Below are 12,767 nucleotides of genomic sequence, written 5' to 3'. Positions count from 1 at the left end.
AAAGTGACAATGACTAATGACAACGACTGTTTCAGTTTGAATTTTCATGGGGGAGACAGAAGGTCAGGAGTTGAGACCATCCAAAAGAGAGGAGACTTGCCACAAATTGTAGGAAAATGGTAGTGGGCTTTTAGCCGTATATTGGAGGTAAAGTTTTTCCTCGAATTGGCTGACAGCACGTGACTGTCAGGATGTTATTTTTTATACTTTATTATGTTCTGAAAATAAGCTTATACATTTGAAGTAAATGCTGGGACAGAATTTTGTGGGGAAAATGCATAATGTAGAAGATAAAGCACAGCAGGACTCTGAAGCTCACATGAAGGAGAAATTTTGAGAAGAGGGAATGGGGAGGACAGTGTAAGATTCTCAAGATCTGCGCTAAAATGGTAAGAATTAAGGTTATTGATTATTCTGGAACATAACACAGTATCCTTCTAACCTTCACCTTTAAAGACCCCCCTCAATTTCATGAAAATAGTCTTTTTTCACAAGGCAGCTTAAACTTTCATCACAAAATAACTTTTCTACCATTTCTGTATACTACAGAAATACAGTTCAAAGCCAATAGTGTCAGAGGGCATTACATTTAAGGGTAAAACACAAATGAGAAGAAACTGGTGTTATTCAAGACATGTTCCCTATTTTCCTCTGCAATATTTGATATGTACTAATTTTTAGAAGACAACTCCAGGGGAAATATTTTCTTAAAAATAAAATTTTTGCATAAGCTTGTGACCCTTGTACTGCCTATAGGCTCCTGAGGTTCTCACCAAATGGAAGAGATATTTTTCTATTGGCAGGGACTCAATAGAAGAAAGAAGGGAAAAAAAATCCATGCCCCAAAAGAATAGCTTCATGGGAAAATGTATTAAACAGTGAAAGAACCAGGAAAATTAGAGCTAATTTAGATTGACAGTGTTTTCAAACATGTCAGAACTAAGTGAACTTTTTAGGCAAAAATGTTGTGCTAGATCCCTAGAGGACATAAATAATGATATCCATTATCTTCCTCATGAGATAAAATCAATATTTTATTTTTAAAGGCCATCAAAAGAGATGGAGCTCCAGATTCTCAGAGGCACAAAATACCAGTGTAAGCAGGATAGAGTGTCTGAGGCTGTGTGAGCCACAATCCTACTTTCTTTATCTTGGAAAGTTGCAGAGGCTAAAAATGGCCTACAGACATTTCAGATGATCCTGATCCGAGGCATCTGGTTTCCATGAGGGTTTTTGTCATTCATTGAGAACAGTGAAATTATTTCTGGAATGCTGAAAGGCGGGACAGAATCAGCACAGCCTTTGTTAGAAGTGGGATCTGCAGAGTCAGAAATGCTTTTCCTTGGAGTGATGTCATGTAGTCCATGCAAACTTTAGATTTAGAATTTAGCTGCCCCTCAGGTGGAGTCACTGCTTCTCCTCTGAGCTGATAGCTGACCCAAAGAGATGGGCTTGCCGATGTCTGCAGCAGCATTTGGCAATGACTCAGAGCAGCAATTACTGACTCACAAAAGAACCTTTTCCACTAATGCATGTTTCTCGCCATTTTCCTAGGCATGGGAGGCTGTGACTCACTGCGTGCTTCAATTTAGAGGAAATGCACGATCAATGTCGTTTACAACTCACTCTTTTGGACTACTGATGCCTAGATATGCAGCTGCAGGCAGGTAAATGAATACCATTATCACAAGAGAGACTACCAATTCTGGGATACTGAGAGCCAATTCAGGGCCCTCCTGCTTGCATGTTGATATGGGGATTTTTGTGTTGGGAGGGTTTTTTTTAAACATCATGAGTGAAAATAATTTGTTAGAGACACAGAGGAATTTGATGAATACTAGGAAAAGAAATGTTCTTATTTTTGTTATTTAAAAACTTTTAAGCAGTCTCCATAGAATATAAATGCAGTGCAAAGAAGTTCTGTTCTTATCTTATAAATACCAGTGAGAACAAGCCCATTAATTTGTAATACTGCCAAGGGTTGTACTTATGAAGCGTAGAATGTATGAAGTACAAAACAACAATTTCTATTCAGTCACAGAACAACTAAAATTAGGCTATACTTTGAATTCTCTATGGCAGAAAATGAAACCTTCAAGTGAAGAAAATGAAACCCTTTCAGGGTTTTTTATGTTTGAGCAATTAAAACACCTCATAATTCCACAGTATATGAGATCCAGTGGAAGACTCATTGAAATAGATCAGAACAGATTCTCTACATCACATTAACGATTTGAGCAACCAAAACATGCTTTGAATTAAATACAATGACAAAATACTAATCTTGATTTCATTTTAATAAATTCCAGAGATGGATGGTTGTCATATATGTGTGCTTTCAGTTTCCCTGCAAGGCATTTAAAGTTCAGTTGTATAGTGTGGTTTCATACATTGAAATATTGTAAATAAGTTTTAAAAAACAACCCAGAAGACCATTTTTCCCCCAAAAATATTTTTGACAAAAAAACAGCAGCATTAAATGTATGTTTGACAAAACAAATTTTGTTTGGAAATTTGGACTAGATCTAAAGTTTCAAATGTCAGCTTGAAAAATTCTCTAACAGAGACTACCAGTCTGTGAAGCTTCATGTTTAAACTTAGGCTCTGCAAGAGTCAGAGAGCTACATTGATGGTAATTAGAAAATTTTTTGTTAGATTAAGTGGGTTAAGGTTATTCAGAGTAGCTCTTTCACACTGTCCAGTGACTTCAGCATCCTCAAAATAGTAGTGGACTGCTCACTATACTCTGAGCAGTTATTTCATTTTTATAATTCCCTTTTTGACATATTCTAGGTGTGTCATGAGGGCTTTCTGTGTCCCAAGGACTTCACGTTTGGGAACATTCAAAGGAATAGGAGTCATAATGCAAAAAGTATTTCAGTTTTTATGTAGCTCCACATGTCTCGGCATATTATAGAATTTTATCTGTGACTTTTTTCCTGTAAGGAACAGAGTCAATTCCCAATACTTCAAAACCCAGCAGTGGTTTACATGTTTTTCTATCCACACTACTCCATGTGCATTACACATACAGACACACTGCTGTATATTATAAAGTGGGTAGGTTTATGCACATTATAACATGTATGTAGTTACACACAGACACACACAATTAATATGCTTTATACCAAAGCTATATTCTGTACAAACTACTAACAAAACCCCAGACCATGACATGACAAAAGAATTAATTTCTTTTAGAACCTTTTGGGGTTTTTTCTGGATTGCAGGAAAGTATTTATTAAGAAAGCATAGTCTTTCAAACATACAAGATAGTACACTTCCATCAATTTATTTTATTTAGTGACAGAGAAAAAGTAACACTTGTAGTAAAAGAACCAACAAACCCTATAAATTGCTATCTGGTTCAACACCATTTCATAGAAGTTCTTTGAGAAAGAAAACAATTCTTTTTTTTACAAAGCTGTCCTTTTAGAATTTGTTCTACAACCTTAATTAAAACATTTGACTATGGGGTAGAGAGATGTTGTGGGTTTTCCATTATATTTCAGTTTAAAATATCTTTTTATTATCTTTTAAAATGTGAAAATCATGGTAGCCGTTTGCTTCAGGTGACAACTAGAAGGAGTATGAGATATTTTGGTAGTTTGATTTGTGCTTTGACTATAAAACTTTATGATGCAGCTTGTCTTGATGAGAAATCTTATAACTTAAGCAGTCCTCTAATTCTCTCACACTTGCTTTTTCAAAAGGGATAAAATAAAGATTTTGTGTTGAATTTGGCTCAGCTGAGTTTGATGGCATAAATGAGGGCAGAGGCTAAGCCTGACTGTGGAAGTGGGACCTTCGAAGGAATTTGGCTGTGGGCACATGAAAAGCAAAGCAGAGCAGCTTATTCACAGCCTCATCCGGCTTTTGAATTTGATGCTTTGATATGATGATTTGATATCAGTAAAAGGGTCAAACATATTTTAAACTAAAGAGAGCAATTGAGTTGAGAGATAAAATAGTGCAAATTGGAAAGTTTTCACGTTTCACAAACTGCTCAGCGCTGCAGAATGAGACTGGAATATTTTTAATTACCCTTAAATGTGACTAAGCTGTGTGTAGGTTTCAGAAGCAGGTGAGTCAGAGGAGGAAACCTCACTCCTCAGCAAGGATTTGGACCATCTGAGATAAATCAACATATGTAGAAAATTAAATCTGATTTAATAATGATGAAATTAATAGAAAATTGTATTATTTTATTTTTAAAAGCCTGAAGCTTACTGCTTCATTCAGTTTAAGAAATGAGAAGAGAAACAACAGAGTGGAAGGGTATCATCACAGAGAGAAACCCCCTCAGAGAGCAAGCTTTTAATTAAATCATAACAGATGCTGACCTAGGCATTGAGGGGAATCAACGTTTCTGATTTGTACAGCATTTAAGGTGATACAAGAGGTGAAGAGTGAAAAGCAGGGGAATTCATGTATACATTGGTTTTATTCCTCCTGGGATCACAAAGGTCATTGGCAAAGTTCCTGCTGACCATAAAGTCGCATGCTCAGGCCCAGCTGCTCACGTTGTTGTTCATAAAGAAAACAGATTTATGCAACTGAGCCGCTGAGTGGAGGGGTTTATGGGGCGCTCCCGGCGCTGTCTCATGGAAGGACTGCAGGAGCTTCTCACAGGGTCGGGGGGAACGCCTGGATCCGCGCTTGGATACGTGGAGCATCACTTAAAGGAGGCGCCGAGGGACGAATCTTGGTGCCGGGGAGCAGCAGCCGAACAGGTGAGCCCGTGTGGGTTTGGAGCGGGGAATTTTCTCCTTCCCCTTTGCAATTTCATCTCGTCAGTCCCTCCCCGGTTCCCTAGGAACAAAAATGGAGCTTATGAGGACAAAAGGGATTAAGGAGAAGGAAGCAGCTACTCTTCTTTTATTGTCTGCGTTTGAACTGAGGGGATCCCTCTTCACTTGGGGTTTTAAGGGTGATGATTGCAGGAAAAGCTGCCTTTTCCAGGCTGTTAGGGGTATTCCGGGGGTGACAGGGAATCCCTGCGTTCTATTTTAAGGGGAATGGGAAAAGTATTCTTGTGGTGTTATGGGTTTGATTTGAAGGCAGCCCACCCCATTTTCATCACCCTCGGGTTTAAATGGAGGGGGCAGCCCTGGTGTCCCTCCTTTTCAAGGGTTTGAATGGAGGTCGAAATCGCCCTTTCCCATCAGTCGAAGACTTTCATTTAAGGAGCGCCCCTTCTTTTCTGCTCTCGTAGGGGACGAAACTGAAGGGAAGAACGCATTTCTTTGCCCTTGTTGAAGTGAGGAAAGGAAAGGAAAGGGAAGATTTATATAGAAATATAAATCTAAATATAGAAATATACAGTCAATATAGAAAGATATTTGTAAAAACACGACTGAACGACGCCGCCTTCGGCCGAATGGAACGAGCTCAGCCGAACCAAGGCGAGACCGGCCGAACCTGACGGGCTCGAGCGAACCGAGGCCAGGCTTGCGAGGCTGCCTGAACGGAGCCGAGCTCAGCCGAACCGAGCCCACTGCTCTCGTGCGCGCTAATTAGCGCGAGTGCGGTCACAGCCCAATGAGCTCCTGTGCCACCCCGCGCTCCCGGTCGTGTCGGTGCGATGGCCGGGCCACCCGCGGGACGCGGCAGCAGGAGAGCCCCGAGCCGGGCGAGTTTAACGTGAGGTGCCGCCGCTTGCCCGCCCTCAGGGAGCCCCGAGCCGCGTCGAGCGCATTGAGCGGCTCCGAGTTCGGCCGAAGCGAGCCGAACGCACGGAGAGGCTCCGAGTTCGGCCGAATGAAGCCGAGCCGCGCCGAAGGCACAGAGAGCGGCTCCGAGTTCGGCCGAAGCGAGCCGAGCGCACGGAGAGGCTCAGAGTTCGGCCGAAGCGAGCCGAGTGGCGCCGAACGTACAGAGCGGCTCCGAGTTCGGCCGAAACGAGCCGAGCCGCACCGAGCGCGCTGAGCGGCTCCGAGTTCGGCCGAAATGAGCCGAGCCGCACCGAGCGCACGGAGCGGCTCCGAGTTCGGCCGAAACGAGCCAAGCTGCACCGAGCGCACTGAGCGGCTCCGAGTTTGGCCGAAGCGAGCCGAGCCGCGCCGAAGAGGCGAGTCCAGCCGAACGCAGCCGACAATAGCCGAGTTTAGCCGTTTACAGCCGAATTTAGCCGAGCAGCTGTGAGCCTTGCACGCTTGAGGTGAGCGTGCATCATTGCCGGTTTGGGATTGAGTGAAATGCACTAAGGAAACCAGCTCTGGGGAGGGAGGCAGGGAAATCCTCTCTTAACATTTACCAATTCTTCCGTCAAAGCCATCACGGCAGGACAGCGTGAAGACCGAAAGTGTAAGAAGATGTGGAGGGAAACAGAGAATCTGACAGGAGCAGCCAACGCACGAGTGCACGAATTTTGCTTGTTGCTTGGATGTAAACTCAGAAGTTGTAAGGAATTTGGGAATGAGAAGGGACATTTCAGAAGAAGAAGTTGTTGTTACAGTCCTGGCAAAATTTTTTGTTCTAGCTAATAAAAGAAGTTAGTTTAAATTAAAAAAAAAAAAGTGGTTTTTTTTTTTCTTCACTATTATATTCATTGGTAGTATATGGTGTGTTGTTTTATTTCTTGGTGTTATTAACTCTGTGTAAATTGTTTTTTGAGTGAAGCTGACTTTCTGGATGGGTTGGTTTGTATTTGAGGTAGGATTGATTTCAATAGGTTTCTTTCATAGACTTGTGATAGCTATTACTGGGATTTTGGTTTTGTTTACTGTATGTATAAACATACAGATTTGGTAGGGCCAGCTGGGCTGCTGGAGTTTTGAGTGTGAACTTATTAGATGGCTTTCCCTAAACACACAATAATTATGTAAGGTAACAGCAAATTTTTTGTGAGAAAAAGTTACAAAAAGCAGCCAGACCACGGGTAGCTGCTGAAGTTCTTCGTGTTTTGTTATTGTAATCACGAGTCGTTGTGGCTAATCGCTCCTTTTGTATCAGCAGAGCCTCGCCCGAGGCTAAGTTGTACCTTTCCCAGAAGGGTGGGAACCTTCCCGAACAGTAGAAGAGACCTGAGAAGGTGCGGGGGGGCTATGCAAAGTGACTCCAAGACCACAATGCAGCATGGGTCCCCCGCTGTACGGAGAAAACCCCAAAAAAAACGAGCCACCTAAGAATTGAGAGACCAGAGTGATGTCTAGACGTGAGGAGCCGAATGCTGAGCTTGCAGAGATGCAGAACACCTTCGGACCCTCTCGCCCTGACCAAGAGAGACGACCCCGGCGGTGAGACCAGGCCGACTGAGTGGGTGGGGCACCATCTGACGGGATCAGCAGGCCCTAAAGGCTCCCACGAGGACGTGATCCCCAGCTCTGCCCCTAGTGGACAGAGCTGTGCATATCTTCCTCCTCTGAGTCGCCCGGGAAGACGACGGAGACTGCAGACCCGTTGAGCCACCCAATCCTGAGCTGTTCACTTTTAATAAAGGCATTAAAAAGGAGAAGAAGTCTCCTGGCCCTTTCTGTTTATTTCACTGTCCAGCTGTAAATTTATCTTGTGTTTTGTCTTCCAGGTTCGCTCGTGTTGTAATTTGCAAATGGCACGCCGAATGCCACGAGAGCAGCTGGTGAAGGTGGTTCAGAAGCAATGACAAGAATGTGCTGCAAAGTTGGGTCCAGCAGTCCAGCTTCCCGACACGGTAGGGCAGGCACACCTTTTGATAAAGCATCAAACGCTGTAGTTTTTATTCTTGGTGTTTGTCTGTGCTCCCATTCTGATCACCCCTTGAAGTATTATTTTTCAAAATGATATCTAGGAGAGAAATCATGTTTATTCAGGGGGAGCCATAATTTTCATCTGTTCCAAATGCACCAGGTGTGTTTTAAGGCCTGCACACACAGCAAGAGCCGCAGAGCTTGTTGTGCAGTTTCCTGCAGCACTGATTTATTCTGTATTCCAGTAACCATGCCCTGGGCTGCCAGCCAGGCTCAATGCCAGGAGCAGGAGGAGTAGACCCGAGAGGTGCTTTGGGTGGAGCCCAGCCAGGTTTCAGGCAGCCCGCAGAGTCTGCCCTTGCAGTCCACACCGGTCTGCTGTTGCCATCTGCTGGAAAAATCCCTAATGGATATTTCCAAAGGTGGGGAGGAGCATCCGCTCCTGTCACGGACCTGCTGGGGGCTCTTTGCTCTCTGGCTCCGTGCGCTCTGCCCAAGAACAGCGTGTGCAGCAGGCTGTCACCGCTCTCTGCAGGGTGAAGCACCTTCAGCCAAGGTCAGTGCAAGAGCAAAACAATCCTGCCAGCAAAGCCTGCTACTAGAGAGGCAAACAATGATCCTTCCAAAGGAATTCATCCTTCTTCTCCCTTACAACTCTCCTGTGTCATCACACCGCAGAATGGTTTGGGGTGGAAGAGATCTTGAAAACAACCTAGTTCCACCCCTGTCCTGGGCAGGCTCACCTTCCTCTGGGCCAGGGTGCTGTGCTGTCACAGATCAGGTGGCAGATCTGTGGAAATTGTAATGATATTATTAAGGCGTGTCTCTTATTGCCTTGCCATTCGTGAATCCCGAGGCTGTCTTGTCCTAGTTTAGCTTTCTGATGTGGAGGAGCTGAACTGCCAACTGATATGGATTTTGGTGCTCTCTGTGGAGTGACGTCCTGTAAAATTTCTGTCCCAGAAATGCTGTCACAATGGCTCTGCTCCATAAAGAATGACACGGCCTGATTGTCAGCAATTTTTGCTGCTGCAATAGTGTATAAATGCTAAAATTTGAACACTGCTTATTATTTCAAAAGAGAATATTTTAAAACTGGAAGTGATAGCTGAAATTACGCCAAAAAGGTAGCAAGAGCAAATACATAGAATATTTCTCCCTGTTTGTAGATATACTTTTCATTTAAAATTATGCTGATGGGGATATGCTTTTATGTATTTAGTGACTTTACAGATTTCTTCCCCGAGTTTTTTGAGTTCATAGAATCATGGAATAATTCAGGTTGGAAGGGGCTCTAAAGATCACCTCGTTCCAAGCCTGCTGCCGTGGGCAGGGACACGGTTCCATGGACCAGGTTGCTCTGAGCCTGATCCCAGAGCACCAATGGGCCTTGGAACACTTCCAGGGATGGGGCAGCCCCAGCATGTGTGAGCAACCTGTGCCAGCCAGGTGCCAGAGGAGGAAGAAAGCCCTTCCCAGCTGGAGCAGAGGCTGCTGCAGCTTGGCGCAGCCTCGTGTCACCGAGCGTGTGAGACAGAAGGGCCCTTCCCGTGGAGGGAGAACGGCACTGGAAGATCTTTTTTGGGAGGAGCGGAGCAATGGAACGCCAAAGCAGCCTTCAGTTCTTGCAGCAGAGTTGGGAACAACCGGAAGCAGGAGCAGAGCTGGCCTGGTGCCTGGCAGCTCTGCAGGCAGTGGGGATGGAGAAGGTGCAGTTGTCTGTCTTCTTGGCTGAGTCTTGAAAAATGAGGCACTTTTCTGTAGTTCCTTTTCAAGCATTATGTGGCAGTTGCCCCTAGAAGTCCAAAGGCAGCTGTTTTCTTAGCAGGAGGAAGTCAGGAAGAGGCAAAGCAGGCAAAGACATCAGATAAGTCTGGATAAAAATCTTGGCTAACCTGTTTTTTCCCCCTCCTCCAAACAGGCAATTCTGAAGCGCTGAGCAGAGATCTGCCCCCGGGAGGCAGAGCAGAGCCGATCTGTGAGAGCTGACACGGGAGCTGTGGTGAGGACAGCTGCTCCCCTGCCTCGGTGTGGGACCTGCTGAGCTGCCGTTCCTGTGCTGGGAGTGTTTCTCCTCTCATGCAGGCAAGCCAGAGAGCTCCTAGGGAAGGAGCAGGTAAGGTTGAAGTGCCGAGATCTCCCCGGTAAGAAGTGCCGTGACAAAAGGAAATGGCCTCAAGTTGCAGCAGGGAAGGCTCAGATTGGCTTTGAGGACCAATTTGTTCACTGAAAGGGTGGTCAGGCGTAGGAGCGGGCTGCCCAGGGCAGTCCTCGTTGCTGGAGACATTTGAAGCATGGCAAGATGTGGTGTTTAGGGACCTGATTTGGGTGGGGGCTTGGCAGTGCTGGGGCAGCAGCTGGGCTCAATGGCCTTAGCAGGCTTTTGCAGCCTAAAGGATGCTATGGTTCTGGAAAGCCTCGACCCCTCTGGCTCCGACACAGCACCTGGATGCTGACGGAAGGAGGCTGGTCATAGAGCCTGGAGGTGCCTGTGCCACAGGGAGGGAGAGGACAAGGCAGTGTCACCTGCAGGGAGGGTCTCGTCCCCAGAGAGCGGCCAGTGACTCCATCCGTGCCCGGGGCTCTGGGTGCACCCTCGGGGTGGATACCTGCCCTCAGGTTTCCCTCTGGGCACCCGGGGAGGGAACCAGGTCCATCCGTGTGGCAGCTCCAGGGCCTGCAGGCTCTGGGGCCCTGCAGCCGTGTGCCCTGTCACAGGGCGGCAGGGACGTGACGCTGCCCGGCCGCGCCGCTGGCCTGGGATCCTTGCTGCTTTCCTCCCGATCCCACATGGCTGTAGCAGCAATCTTGTGTCTTTTCTTTAAAAGTGTCCTTGGGAGAGTTCAAAGAGAGGGTAATTAGTTATGTCAAAGCCTACATATTTGACCTGTTGGCACTCAAGAGAAAAGACAGAAACCTGCTTGGCATCCTTGTGCCTGGAAGTCATTGTGACCCAGGGAAGCGAGGAAGGGGCTGGCCGAGGTCACTGAGGCTCTGAGATGGAGGTGAGTTTGCATTCCAGTTGATTGGAACGGAGGCTCATCAGAAGTTTCCTCGGCTATCTAAGGCACAGAGCCCTGGAGCCAAGTGAGCCTGAGCTGCTGCATGCTTGCTGTGAGCTTTGGGGGTGAGGGTGCATCGTTGCAGGCCTGGGATGGATTGAAATGTGCTGAGGAAAGCAGAGGGAGGGAGGGAGGGAAATGCTCTGTTAACTTGTGCCAATTCTTCTGTCAGACTCATCACGGCGGGACAGCATGGAGACTGAAAGTGTGAGAAGATGTGGAGGGGAACAGAGAATCTGACGGGAGCAGCGAACGCACGAGTGCACGAATTTTGCTTTTTGCTTGGATGTAAACTCAGGAGTTGAAAGGAATTTGGGAGTGAGAAGGGACATTTCAGAAGGAGAAGAAGAAAAAGAGGTTGTTGTTGTTGTTACAGTCCTGGCAAAATCTTTTGTTCTAGCTAATAAAAGAAGTTAGTTTAAGAAATAAAAAGAAAAAGGTGTAGGGTTTTTTTTTACTTCACTGTTATATTCATTGGTGGTATATGGTGTGTTGTTTTATTTCTTGGTATTATTAACTCTGTGTAAATTGTTTTTTGAGTGAAGCTGACTTTCTGGATGGGTTGGTTTGTATTTGAGGCAGGATTAATTTCAATGGGATTCTTTCATAGATTTCTGATCCGTATTACTGGGATTTTGGTTTTGTTTGCTGTATGTATAAACATAGAGCTTTGGTAGGGCCAGCTGGGCTGCTGGAGTTTTGGGTGTGAATTTATGAGATGGCTTTTGTTAAATGCAGATTTTAATTTTTGAAATGTTTTCCAATGTAGTGGTTTTAAGGTGGTTTTTAAGAATTCATTGTATTGTTTCCTGTTGTTTGTAGTTGGTGTATGATAAGGGATGTGGTGTGACTTCTTAAACACTATGGTTTTAGTGTTCCTAAGTTCTGATTTCTTTCTGGTTCGATAGTTTTTTTTATTTTTTAGGACAAGGGCATTTATATGGTGGGTTTTTATAGGCAATACGTTTTTTAATTTAGGTAGTGATATTTTTTAGTATTTTAATAGTTTAGGTTTTTTATTTTCATGGTTTTAATTATTTTTTTTAATTTTTTCAAATAACTTTTCTAGATGATAGGTTATTATTTGTGCATTAGCATAAAGGTAGAGCTTTGGGGACTTTTTTTAGTAATGTTTAGGGTCAGTTGTACAGTTTTGAGTCTCATGAGTTGGTTTGATTTAGTTTTTACTGGGTGTTTGTTTTTATTGGCAGTTGTGTCATTTTCAAGGTGTATTTGAGTTTTTTGGGGTTTTTGAGATATTGGTTTAGGAGGAAGTTTATGATGAGAATGTGCGGAGGTTTTGGGCTACTTTATAGTGGGATTTAAAATTTATTGACAGTTAGGTTTATTTGAGTTTTTATTAGGGTTCAATGACGTTGTGGGACGTTTGTTCCGTTAGTAATAGCAATGGGTTTTGTTTTGATGCGCTGCGATGGGACGAGCATGTGCTGCGTGCCGGTGCTGACAAAGGTACGGTATTGTTGTGGTTCTGGTGCGTGGGGTTAATGAACATGTATGGTTTAATATAGAGATGAAAATAGAAATAAATATACATTTAAAAATAAATATAACATTAGAGTGGTAGACATAAATATAGATAACAGATACATACATAAAACTGTAATACATGGTATATAATTGTAACATCATATAGATAAATGATAGTCTATTATATATATATATATATACACAAAGATATATAAATATAGATAGTTAATATGAAAATATTTAAATGGAGTTAAAATAAATGGGGGGGTTTTATTAGGTTATAGGCTGGGGTTTTTAAATAAATGATAGAAATAAAATATCAATTCAGATATACAAATATATATACAAATACAAATCTCTATAAATATTTAATTTAAATAAATATAAGGAAAAGAAATCTATAATACAGAAAATACAGATCTCTTATTATATTAGAAGGTATTCTCTCTAATATATATAATATCTATGAATAAAATAAATTAAAATATCCATATGAATATCATTTTAATTTTGAAAAATAAATTTACTTCCTACATTTTTAAATCTGGTT

The sequence above is a fragment of the Melozone crissalis genome, unplaced genomic scaffold, assembly GCF_028551555.1.
Source record: "Melozone crissalis strain CALT ecotype California unplaced genomic scaffold, PUWL_Pcris_2 ptg000146l_1, whole genome shotgun sequence".
Classification (NCBI taxonomy): Eukaryota; Metazoa; Chordata; class Aves; order Passeriformes; family Passerellidae; genus Melozone; species Melozone crissalis.
This window is presented reverse-complemented; position numbering follows the sequence as displayed.